At 38.3% G+C, this 12,935-nt stretch overlaps 1 protein-coding gene across 8 annotated transcripts in view; it reads left to right on the top strand.

Annotated features, from left to right (window-relative positions):
• The window catches only part of MYO3A (myosin IIIA), a 235,110-nt gene that overhangs the window by 200,943 nt on the left and 21,232 nt on the right, over nucleotides 1-12,935 (top strand). The window lies entirely within an intron of this gene.

Below are 12,935 nucleotides of genomic sequence, written 5' to 3'. Positions count from 1 at the left end.
GGTCACAGAAGTGGAAACACTGGTGAGTTGGGGGGCAGAGAGGAGCAGGAGGTGTGGGGAAGCAAGGAAGCCAGGCAGCTCACCCCAGGCTGCTGCCAGCCGGAAAAGAGAGGTGCAAATGGGAGGCGGCATCCTGGGAGGGAGTAGAAGTCGCCACCAAGATTTTCACTTATGAACATCTCAGGGACTTTAAACAAGCTTGAAAAGCAGCAGAACTTTATGAGAAAGTCACATTAATTCACCTTATTCTTTTTTTTTTTTTTTTTCCCACTGAGACAGAGTCTCACTCTGACACCCGGGCTGATGATCTTAGCTCACTGCAACTTCCGCCTCCCAGATCCAAGCAATTTTCCTTTCTCAGCATCCAGAGTAGCTGGGACTACAGGCATGTGCCACCACGCCCGGCTAATTGTTCTGTATTTTTAGTAGAGACAGGGTTTCACCATGTTGGGCAGGCTGGTAAACTCTGACCTCAGGTAATCCACCCACCTCAGCCTCCCAAAGTGCTGGGATTACAGGCATAGGTCACTGTGCCTGGCCAAGTTCACCTTATTCTTGAATCTTCCATTTTTTTGTGGTCTTAAGAAGAATATTCGAAATCAATTCTTAGCTTACATGGAGAGGAATTGTAACTCAGAAATATTTCTTTAACTCTTCAGGTTTAGAGGGAGAATCTTTTTTTGTTCTCTGAACTTCTAGAGAAGTTGCATATTCTACTATACTTGTTTAAGGCTAAATTGGCAAACATCTGAATTGTCCTATGTCTTACAGAGTAGCAGAGAAAGTGCCAGAGAGAGGGCATGATGTGGCCTAATGACACGGGTATCGGTGTGGAGCTAACAACCCAGAACCCAAGAGTAAGGAGGACAGTGGGAGAAGCAGTCCCGTGACCAGAGAGCAGACAGGGCAAGTTATGTAGCAGATGCCAGTGACCAGCCAAGAGTGGCTGCAAAACAGATGGTCCCTCCCCACTAATGCCATAAAGCTGCCAAAGTCCCCTGCCCCAATCCCCAAATTACATTCGGCAGGACAGAGAAGAATAGAGAAGGCTGAATGTAAGCCTTCAATATTTTTAGTGTCTTCTGAGTAAATGTAGTCACTTTACATTTCTGACCCTAACCTAAAATGACTAAATCTACTCAGAAGATATTAAGAATTTAGAATTTATCTAGAATTTGTTAAAAATAATTTAATGCTAGAAAGTAGAAATGAGCACTAAGAGAAATTAAATCTAGTTTAAGCATTTTTTTGTATATATGAATTGTTGCACATTGTAAAAAATGTAACCCTGCAACATGTAAACAACTACATTTTTTAAAAATCTGATTACACTGTAGGAATAGAACTTGAGAGCCATACAGAGAAAAGGTGATGGTAGAGAAAGCCATAAGAGAAAGGTGATGAGAGCTATCAGCAAAATATGATGGTAGCCAAGAAGGCAGTTTAAAACAAAGTACTAAAACCAGAGGTGACAATGGTTAGCTTGTAGATTAAGAAGGATTCAGTAATTGATTGCACAGGAAAAGGGGCATGCCAAAGTCTCTAACATGATCAGCTAGTATCATGGTGGATGGTGGTATGTCATGACCTGAGATGGGAAAGATTAGATAACAAGCAGGAATATGCATTCAATTCAGGCAGAGAAGCCTTTGATAAATTAGAACAACCTCTCAGGAGGCAGTTGGACATATACAGAGTACTGAAGCCATGGAGGAGAAGAGAAGGTCCAGGAAATTTATCTACACTGAGAAGAGAAGACAGCCTAGTGTAAGAATCTGGACATGTGCAGGTCCGGTAGAAAGGAACCAGGAAAGAGGAATGACCAAAGATGGGGAGGGCCACCAGGGAGCCTAGACCCTCCAAAGCCAAGGGAAGAGGGTCTTAAGAGGATTGTGTGCGGAAGTATGCAGACAGAATTATAAAACAGTCATTAAATTTCCTATTCATTAACAGTTACTGAATTCTTTAGATCTTATTTAAACATTAGAATAGAAACAGATGGAAAAGGTGAATGCAAATCATCACTGGGGTATTTTGGAGGCAGATTTACCTCAATGTTTGTGGATATAATCCATGTTCACATATTTTAACAGTTCATGTTTTCTTTAAAAAAATTCCTTGAATAGCTTATAAAAGTTCATTGTAAATTATAGTTAAAAGTACTAAAACCACAGGTCACAATTGGGCCAGATATTGCTTAGCTAATATTTAGTCCCTACGATGGATCCAGTTTCTTTCCACATCTCAGAGATATGCACATTAGACGAACTGGTGTGTCTATGTGGTCCCAGTGAGAGAGATAGAGAGAGAGAAAGAGAGAAGGGGGCGGGGGAGAAAGAGAGAGAGAGAGAGAGAGAGAGAGAGAATGAGAGAATGAGAGAGAATGAGAGAGTCTGAGTGTGCCCTGCAATGGGATGGCATTTTGTCCAGCCTTGGGTCCCACCTTGCATCCTGAATTGCCAGGAGAGGCTCCAACTACTCATGACTCTGAACTGGAATAATTAGGTAAAAAGTTTTCTTATTTGTTTTTATTAATCTTTCTTTCTTTCTTTCTTTCTTTCTTTCTTTCTTTCTTTTTTTTTTTTTTTTTGTGAGACAGAGTTTCACTCTGTTGCCTAGGCTGGAGTGCAATGGCACCATCTCAGCTTACTGCAACCTCTTCTTCCTGGGTTGAAGCAATTCTCCTGCCTCAGCCTCCCGAGTAGCTGGGATTACAGGCATGCACCATGACACCCAGCTAATTTTTTTGTGTTTTTGGTAGAGACAGAGTTTTACTATGTTGGCCAGGCTGTTCTCAAACTCCCAACCTCAGGTGATCCACCCACCTTGGCTTCCCAAAGTGTTGGGATTACAGGTGTGAGCCACTGCACTAGTCCTAATCTTTGTTTCTTATCTTTTGTGTGTGTGTGTGATGGAGTTTTGGTCTTGTAACCCAGGCTGGAGTACAATGGTGTGATCTCGGCTCACTGCAATCTCTGCCTCCCGGGTTCAAGTGATTCTCCTGCCTCAGCCTCCCCAGTAGCTGCTTGCCACCAAGCCTGGCTAATTTTTGTATTTTTTTTTTTTAGTAGGGATGGGGTTTCACCATGTTGGCTAGGTTGGTCTTGAACTCCTAACCTCAAGTGATCTGTTTGCCTCAGCTTCCCAAAGTGCTGGGATTATAGGTTTGAGCCACTGCGCCCGGCCTAATCTTTCTTAAATTTATATATGGTTCACATTTATTTCAGTGTTTAATATCAGAAGTGTATTGGTCTCTATTGAGAAGTTTGGTAATGTTTTTGTGACCAGAAATATACCATAAGAAGTTAATTCTTGTTTATATCGGTTAGTCTATGGTAAAATTGGTCATTGCGCTTAAAGTTGCAGTTTCCAAGAACCCATCAACATTGTCACATGAGGACTTACTGTATGATACGGCTATTCAAAGAATTACCTCCAGCCAAGGTTCGAAGAATTCACAGTATTTTTTGCAAACACATTCACATGTTCATGTAGCAGATAAATATCATTCTATGTGTTTGAGAAAAAAAGAAAAATATGCAAAGTTACCTATTTCATGATGTCCATCTATCCTAGAACAAGTCTGACAATAACGTCTTTTAAAAGCTATCATTCAATGGCAATTATTATTTATTTATTTTTGAGACGGAGTCTCACTCTGTCACCCAGGCTGGAGCAGGTGGCACAACCTTGGTTCACTGCAACCTCTGCCTCCCAGGTTCAAGTGATTCTCATGACTCAGCCTCCCAGTTAGCTGGGACTACAGGCACGCACCACTATGCCTCGCTACTTTTTTGTATTTTTAGTACAGATGGGGTTTCACCATGTTGGCCAGGCTGGTCTCGAACTCCTGACCTCAGGTGACCTGCCCACCTTGGCCTCCCTAAGTGCTGGGATTATAGGCATGACCCACTGCATCCACCCTCAATTATTAATTTAGAGGTAAAACTCCTGAGTATCCTATTTAATACTAGCTAATGGAATGCAACAGTACATTAAAAGACTGTCCAAATAATACATATTAGTATAACATATCAAAAGATAAAAAAAACTATCTTGATAAATACTGAAACAGTTTCCAGTAAAATCCAACAATCAATACTGATGAAATGTAAAACTCTTACTAAACTGAAAGCAGAAGGGTATTCTTTAACGATATGAAGAATACATTTCTTTTTTTTTTTTTTTTTTTTTTTTTTTTGAGACAGAGTCTCACTCTGTTGCCCAGGCTGGAGTGCAATGGCACAATCTCTGCTCACTGCAACCTCCGCCTCCCGGGTTCAAGCAAATCTCCTGCCTCAGCCTCCTGAGTAGCTGGGACGACAGGTACCTGCCACCACACCTGGCTAACTTTTGTATTTTTGGTAGAGACAAGGTTTCACAATATTGGCCAGGCTGGTCTCAAACTCCTGACCTTGTGATCTGCCTGCCTCAGCCTCCCAGAGTGCTGAGATTACAGGCATGAGCCACCATACCCGGCCAGAAGAATACATTTCTTAATTCAGTTCTCTGCCTCATAATTAAAACACTGGAAACAGTTGCATTAAAAAGCAGGATGAAGATAAAGTTACTAGTTAGCACCACATTTTTATGTTTTAGGAAATTTCCAGTTAATGCAATAAGATAGCAAAAAGAAGCTTTTTAAAAAAGTATAACTATCAAACAGGAAAAGATGGGATTATAGGAATGTTACTAAACAACACTGAGAATGCAAAGAATAAATCAAAATAATGATTGATGCTAGCAATAGAATTCAGTAAGGATATATAGTTATGGAGATAGATATTCTTTCCTATAAAAATTTCTAATAGAAAAAGAGCTCATTGGAAATAATAGCAAAAAAAAGAAAAATCAATACCTTGAAATGAAGCTAGCAACAAAACCACAAAGAGGCAGAAAAGAAGAAACACATAATGGAATGATACATTGTGTTTCTGAATTGAAAGATAAGATACTGTAAACATGACCACTATAAAATTACTTTCTAGGTTAAAAAAATTGCATTCAAAATCTCTTTGAGATTTTCTTTGGAACTTAAGAAAATATCCCTAAGGATCATTTGTAAATTTCAGAGAAATAAAGAATAATTATAAATAAGGACTTACTTATTAGATAGTAAAATGAATAATGCTATAATAGTTAAAATCATATGCCTCCTTTACAAAAATTTATCACAGATTAATGGAATGGAGTAGCCCTAAAATTGGCCTGAGTATTTATTTTTAAAATGTCGTTTACAAAAAGTTACATACGAACAAAAAATAAATGGATGGATAATGCTTAAAATTTATCTGATTTGGGATGAGGAAATAAAATATTCTTATCTTCTGCTCAGTGTCCAGATATTTTCCAGATGCACTGATCATTTAAATGTAAGAAATAAACCAGAAGAAGCCAGATGCTATGAACTGAGCATTTCACAATCTATGCTTAGAAAAGGACAAAGTATAAGAATTAATAAAAGGAATTACAAAGAAAAACTGCGATGGATTTGGATTACATGGACGTTAAAACCTTCCAGAGATTCCAAAGCATTGAAAGTTAAAGAGCTGACAAAATATTTGGAACAAATATAAAAAGAGTTAAACTGTTTAATGTAGAAAAAGCTCTTTATAAATTAGTCAGAAAATAGCACTCTCAATGGAAAAATGGCACAAGCCATTAATTTGTTTACAAAAGAAGAAATGCAGATGGAAAATAAGCATATATATGATCACTCTAGGAATGAAAAAATAAAAAGTAAACCAAGTTACTATTCTTTACTCATCAAAATGGCAAGTATGAAAAAATATTTTAACAGTAATGACAAAGTGCTAATGTAATTATTCCTAAATATATGGTAAGATGGCAGCATCGACATTTTGAAAAGTGACTTGGCAATATGTGCCCCAAAAAAGAAAAACCCACTGAATTAGTTTATATTATTGACCCAGTAAACCCACTTATGAGAACATAGCCTAAGGAAATAATCAGAGCAAAAAAAATTGTATATATGGCAAGAAATAAAATTAGACAAGAGAATGATTAATAGTAATGACATTCACATATGGAATATTAATAGCCCTTTACATTCATTTTTCAAAGAATATCCTTAGAAAACTTCTAGCTAATCTAACCTGAATAAAATATTGTAGAATTATAATACTGTTAATAAGTCAGCTTAATCTTTACATACGTGAGGTGGTTCAGTAATAGAGCTCCTAAATCTAGGGTTTTAGAAGAGTTGAGTGACTAGTTAGTGAGAATAAGATGCTCATCTCCAACAGAGCAGACACTCTCCATCCCTCACTACACTTCTATATAAAATTAAGAATCTGAATAATATTATTGCAACCTGGTATAGGACTTCCATAGCCATATGTGGTAAGACTAGAGTGTCATCTCCAGATATGTCACCTTTGTTGCCATGCTGCCTTAAGCCACTAAAAGCTTGTTTGACACTCCTCCAGCCAGCTTGTGATCATACGTGCTCTAATAATGAATAACGGCTTTTTAAAAATACTGGTATATTTCAGCTCATCTTGATAGGAACCAAAAACTGTTTTATCTATGTGTTATAAAGTATGAGCAGAGCAGAAGAAAAAACAAATGTTGTGTATTTAAAGTCAGAGAACGTTAGTCAATTCTGTGTTTTTAACAGGCCAATCTAAGAAAATGACTGTGAACAGTCACTAAATCATTTTTTAAAGTTTGGCTCTCTGGGAAAAAATTATTGTACGTTTTAACCTCGGGCTATATATCTAATTTTTTTAATAAATGAATATCCGCATCATTTTGAAAAACAGCCAAGAGATAATTAGATGCCACCTCTGAGTTTTCCTTATTCTCCTTGCAAGTAAACATGCATTTTTGTTGTTTGGCTGTATCCGTAGTGGGTGAGCAGTCATACACAGAAGACATGCTTATAGTGTTTTGCATAACAGCTAACTCTCTCCAACAAAGAGCTTACTCTCAAGACATCGTTGGTATCACCACGTGTATTCGCATGTGCTTCTGTTATGGTGTCCTGTTTTGATGACTGCTGACATATAAGCGAGATGACTGGGCATGTGGGTATAATCTAACTCCCTGGACTAGAACAAAATGAACTGGCTTTTGAGGACTCTAATACATGCAAAATAACAGCCCAAGGAAAATGATAGAAGTAGACCGCTGGTATGTAGTGATGATGTCCAAGAAACAAGTGATAGTCCAGAGGGTATATCTGTGGGTCTCACCTCCCACACAGGCTGCTTTATCCTCCTGCTTCTCCTGCCACAACTGGGAGAGGTATGGGCAGGCTGGAACAGCACCTTACCTAAACTTACCAGTATTGCTAAAAAACTAAAAGTTTTGTTTTCAAGGATCTGGGTATTAGCTCAAAGTACCTAAATCAGAGAGTGGCAAAAAGCTACAAGCCTATGACCTAAAGGATAGGTAGAGGTGTAAGCTGGCCCTGAGGCATTGGCATTCAGTTGGCAGGAAAAGAAGGGCCACAGGAGTAGTTGTGCAGTTCAGAATGGGGGTGGGAGCTGGCAGTTGCCACTTGAGAAGCTCAGAGAAGATTGTGAGTCAGATCCCCTAAACAGTAAGGCACCCCCACGAGGTCAGGAGTTCAAGACCAGCCTGACCAACATGGTTAGGAGACATGTTAGTAGACAGTGTTTATAGTCTCCCAAAGGAAAAAAAAACCCCATCCCTATTAAAAATACAAAAATTAGTCAGGCATGGTGGTACACACCTGTAATCCGAGCTACTCAGGAGGCTGAGGCAGGAGAATTGCTTGAACCCAGGAGGTGGAGGTTGCATTGAGCCAAGATCGTGCCACTGCACTCCAGCCTGTGTAACAGAGCGAGACTGTCTCAAGAAAAAACAAAACAAAACAAAACAAAACAAAAAAAAAAAAAAAAACAGTAAGGCATCCCCTAAGTTCTAAGGACACTCAGAGGGTAGGACAAGCACCTACCCTTAGCTTTTCACTCAAACTCAAGAGAACAGAGATATTCCAGAGTAGACACAAGAGGTCAAATCCAGGGCAAGCATGAGAATTAAGGGTACGATGGCTCAGCTACTCGGGAGGCTGAGGTGAGAGGGTTACAACCCAGGAATTCAAGACCAGGCTAGGTAACATGGCAAGACCCCATCTCTTAATAAAAAGAGAGAATTGAACATGTCCATAGGAGCTAAAGGAGGGAGGCAGTGCAAGGCAGAGAGGCCTCCTTTGGAATTGTCCTGTCCACAAGCTCAGAACTCTGTGCAGCGCTTTTTAAGTCAAGAGCCAGTGCAAAACAGCCAGCCTGGCTGAGGGCAAGCGAGGTGACTGGTGGAAACGGCAAATCCAGAAGGCAGGTTGCAGCCATGACTAGAGTGAGTCTGCCTTTAACATGCAGCAGTGAAAAATTCCTCTGCTAAGATTTCCCATAGGTCACTCAATTGCTTGAAGGTCATAAACTCTTAGGAGGAAATGGAAATATACAGAAGCCAAAAAACTGATTTATTAAAGAAAAAATTATGGTAACACATGCATTTCTGTTTTTGCTAATATTTGATTTAGACATGTGATACTTGTGCAAATTATACGCTGCTTGTATACTTAAGTGAAACAGTATAATTAAAATGAGAATAATACTGAAATTTAATTTTCTAAAGCAGTTTTCCCTGGCAATGAGTTTTAAATCTATCTTTTGAATGCAAAATAGTTGAGATGTTAGATGATTCATTATCCAAAAAAAAAGGTGCATTTCTGATAAACCAAAACACATAATGATGTTATTACCACAACTGCAAAATAAATAAATATCTTACCTTCTGGCTATTTAATACAGCAATAACCTTTACAAGCTAATATTTACCATACACATCACACAAAATAGCCACAAACCTAATTATGCTAGTGCCCACATTGATATGCTGCTGATAATTTGTGATTATAAATGTTTATGTCACTTTTGTAATTAAGGGGTTAGGATGATGTTAGTAGACAGTGTTTATAGTCTCCCAAAGGAAAAAAAAATCACAGATCCATTAGAGGGCAAATAAATATATGCCTCTCTGAAATATTTGCATGCTGATAAGCTCATGGGAAGTTTGCTCTTAAAAAAAAAAATAGTCTGAAAGAATTTAAGCAGAGCAATCATAGTCTGCTGAATACAATACATTCATCATCATTTTCATTTACAGGCTGGCCACCTTGCATTGCAGTATCTTAAGTGAGACACCCCTTAAGACTAGTCAACACTATGGCTTTAGATTATCCTAGTGAAGAAAAAATGTCAAGAAGCTAACACTACAGCAGATTCGATTTTCAGAAATTCTGAAAATTCAATGCATTTTGATTTTTTTTAAATCTCTATATTATACACACACTGACATGCATATTTATAATTTTACATCCATGCTACCATACCATACATTCTAGGATCCTTTTTTTTTTTTTTTTTTTTTTTTTTGAGACAGAGTCCTGCTCTGTCACCCAGGCTGGCATGCAGTGGCACAATCTCAGCTCACTGCAACCTCTGCCTTCCGGGTTCAAGTGATTCTCCTGCCTCAGCCTCACTAGTAGCTGGGATTACAGGCATGTGCCACTACACCCAGCTAATTTTTGCATTTTTAGTAGAGGTGGGGTTTCGCCATGTTGGCCAGGCTGATCTCAAACTCCTGGCCTCAAGTAATCCACCTGCCTTGGCCTCCCAAAGTGTTGAGATCACAAGTGTGAGCCACCGCGCCTGTCCCATTCCAGGACTCTCATTTAATGTAGTGTTTTGTTTTCTTTTCCTCTTTTTTTTTTTTTTTTTCCTGTTTCCTCCCCTCCGTTCCCCTTCTCAACCCACATTGCTTACCCCCAGCCAAGGGAACTCTTGTTATAGAACATGTATTTTTTGCAGATTTACATACATGCAGGTATATACATAACAGAGATTTTCATCATTGTTTTATATAAATAGTGTAATAATATGATCATAATATAAACACTTAAGCAACTTGCTTTTTCTCAGTACCTTTGCAGGAATCTCTGCACATCAACTAGTATAGCCGTAATTTATTATTTTTAATGGCTGCATAATCCTTTATTTGTGAATCACAATAATTATATAACCTTTCCCTATTGTTAGATATTCTCTTTGTTTCCATTTTTTGCTACCATGAAAAATGTCACAGTAAATATCTTTGAAAATGTACTTGTATACTGGAATTTAAATATTATGGGATAAATCCCCAGGGATAAAGTTATTGAGTTACAAGATATTTTTGGTCTTAATAGATTGCTTTACTAAAAGGCTCTAGCAATTGACATTTTCTTCAACAGTTTGGGAGCATACACTTCTCCTGACATCCTGTCCATCAGTGATATCCTTCTTTTTAATCTTTGCTAATGTCTCTGGAGTAAAATGGCATCTTATTTTCATTTATATTCCTTTATCTGCTAGTTAATTCAGGTGCCTTCCCTGAATTTAGTTTTTGGATTTGCTCATCTTGAATTTTCTACTTAAATCTTTTGCTCACTTTTCTGTTGGTCTATATTTTTGGTAGTCATTTGTTAGTGCTCTTTGCATATTAAAATATGAACCTTTTGTTTATATCTGTGTTGTAAATATAACCTTCCAAGTCTATCATGTGTCTTTTGACCTTGTTGCCAAAAAAAAGATTTTTGCTTATATTTAATATGCAAATATGTCTGTCTTTTTTATGACTTCTGAGTTTGGATTAAAACATTCATATCCCTAGATTGTTCATGAATTATCCTAGATTTTCTTCCAACAGCTTTATTATTTCTTTTATTTACATTTATCTTTAAAGCATCAGGGATTTATTTTTATATGTGGTGACAATAGTGATCCAGTTCACAGAAGTAGATGAGTATCTACTACTCACTTAGCACTACATCTCTAAGCTGAAATGAAATCACAATTTTTGCATCTCCAAACGCTACCACATTTAGACCACTAGTGAAATGACACAAGGACATCAAAACCTGAGTCATGATCCCCACCATCCAGAGACTTCTAGTTATACTATATAAAATAAACACAATCAAAGCAAAAAATAGTAAGTAGCAAGATGGTGGGGTTACATTCTATATTAGTTTTCCAGGGCTGCCATAGCAAAGTACCATAGACTGAGTGACTTAAAACAGCAGAAACTTACTTTCTGACAGTTCAGAGGCTAGAAGGTCAAGATCAAGATGTTAGCAAGGTTGTTTTCCTCTGAGGCCTTTTTCCTTGGCTTTAGATGCTCATATTCTCATGGTCTTCTGTTTGCATGTGTCTGTCTTAATCTCCTGTTCTTATAAGGACAGCAGTCACATTAGATTAGGACCCACTTTAATGACATCATTTTAACTTAATTACCTTGCTAAAGACCCTATCTCCAAATACAGTCACGTTCTGAGGTACTGAAGGTTAAGATTTCAATATGTGAATTTTGAAGTGACACAATTCAGCCTGTAAGAGGTTTCAAATGGTTTGTGCAACAAGCAAGTACCATTTATGCTCAAGGAGAGAGAGAGAGGTGGGGAGTCAGTGAAAGCTTCATGAAAAAGATAGGATTGAAGGTGGACATTGAACAAATTTAAGATTTCAGTGAGGCTATGAAAAGCTTTTCTATGAGAAGGTGAGAAAAAGCAAAGTGACAGCTGTAAATGTGGTGTATCCGTGAGATAACTGGACTAACAAGAGGAGATAGTTCCTTCAGGGGAAAATGGGAGATAAAATTGAAATTGCTAAGATTATAAATAACTGAGTTGCAAGTTTAAACTTGATGAAGAAGAAAAAAAGGCATCATCATAAATTTTTGAAACTTGAAATTTCACAATTAAAGTGGTATTTAAGAAAGGAAAATCTGGTTTTCAGTTGTGAGATAAAGCACAGAAACCAGATTAAGACTCTACCACAGTTATTAAATGAGTCATTTCAACCAGAGTGATTGCAATGGCAAATGAGACTAAGTGGTGGGTAAATATTAGATATTTCAAAGAATGTGTCAAAACAATGGACAGAAGTTAATGATTGTCTGTAAGAAATGAAGAAGAGGCACACAGCAAAGGTGATACCAGTGTTTTCAACTTGGGTGGCAGAAATAATGTGGCCTTTGAGGTTATAGTTTATAGAATCTTAGATGAAGAAGAAAGATGACTGTGGCTTCATTTGGGTCTGAGAGAGACGTATTCAGTAAGAAGTAAGAAATTTGGCCGGGCGCGGTGGCTCAAGCCTGTAATCCCAGCACTTTGGGAGGCCGAGGTGGGTGGATCACGAGGTCGAGAGATCGAGACCATCCCGGTCAACATGGTGAAACCCCGTCTCTATTAAAAATGCAAAAAATCAGCTGGGCATGGTGGCGCGTGCCTGTAATCCCAGCTACTCAGGAGGCTGAGGCAGGAGAATTGCCTGAACCCAGGAGGCGGAGGTTGCGGTGAGCCGAGGTCGCGCCATTGCACTCCAGCCTGGGTAACAAGAGCGAAACTCCGTCTCAAAAAAAAAAAAAAAAAAAAAAAAAAGAAATTTGGGTAGGAGCTCCTGTGGGATTGGAGGGTCAAACCTGAGGTGTGCATTAGAAAGTCATATGTATGGAGAACACCAGAAATTTCCAGGAGCTGAGGAGAGGATGATTCAATCTAGGAAGCAAGGGGAAGATCACTTAGTCATCTGGCAAACTTTTATTAAGCACTTACTATGTGTCAAGCATTTCTGTAAGTACAGGGAATACAAAGAAAAATGAGATAAGGCATCTACCTCCAGAAACTTTATCCTGAGTCATGAAGACAAGGGGTGTTTAATAATGCCTAATGATGAAGGGTAAGAGACAATAGGGACCGCTAAAGGACCTTAGGATTTGTTAATGAAATGTACCCTTGACCTTCTATTAGGTTGGCACAAAGGGAATTGCGGTTTTGGCAAAAACCGCAATTCCCTTTCCGCCAACCTAATAGAAAACATTTTCAATAGAGAAATCAGATTGAA

This window comes from Saimiri boliviensis, chromosome 8 (genome assembly GCF_048565385.1).
Source record: "Saimiri boliviensis isolate mSaiBol1 chromosome 8, mSaiBol1.pri, whole genome shotgun sequence".
NCBI classification, from domain to species: domain Eukaryota; kingdom Metazoa; phylum Chordata; class Mammalia; order Primates; family Cebidae; genus Saimiri; species Saimiri boliviensis.
The sequence above is the reverse complement of the archived record's forward strand: the minus strand, read 5'-3'. Positions and strand labels throughout refer to the sequence as shown.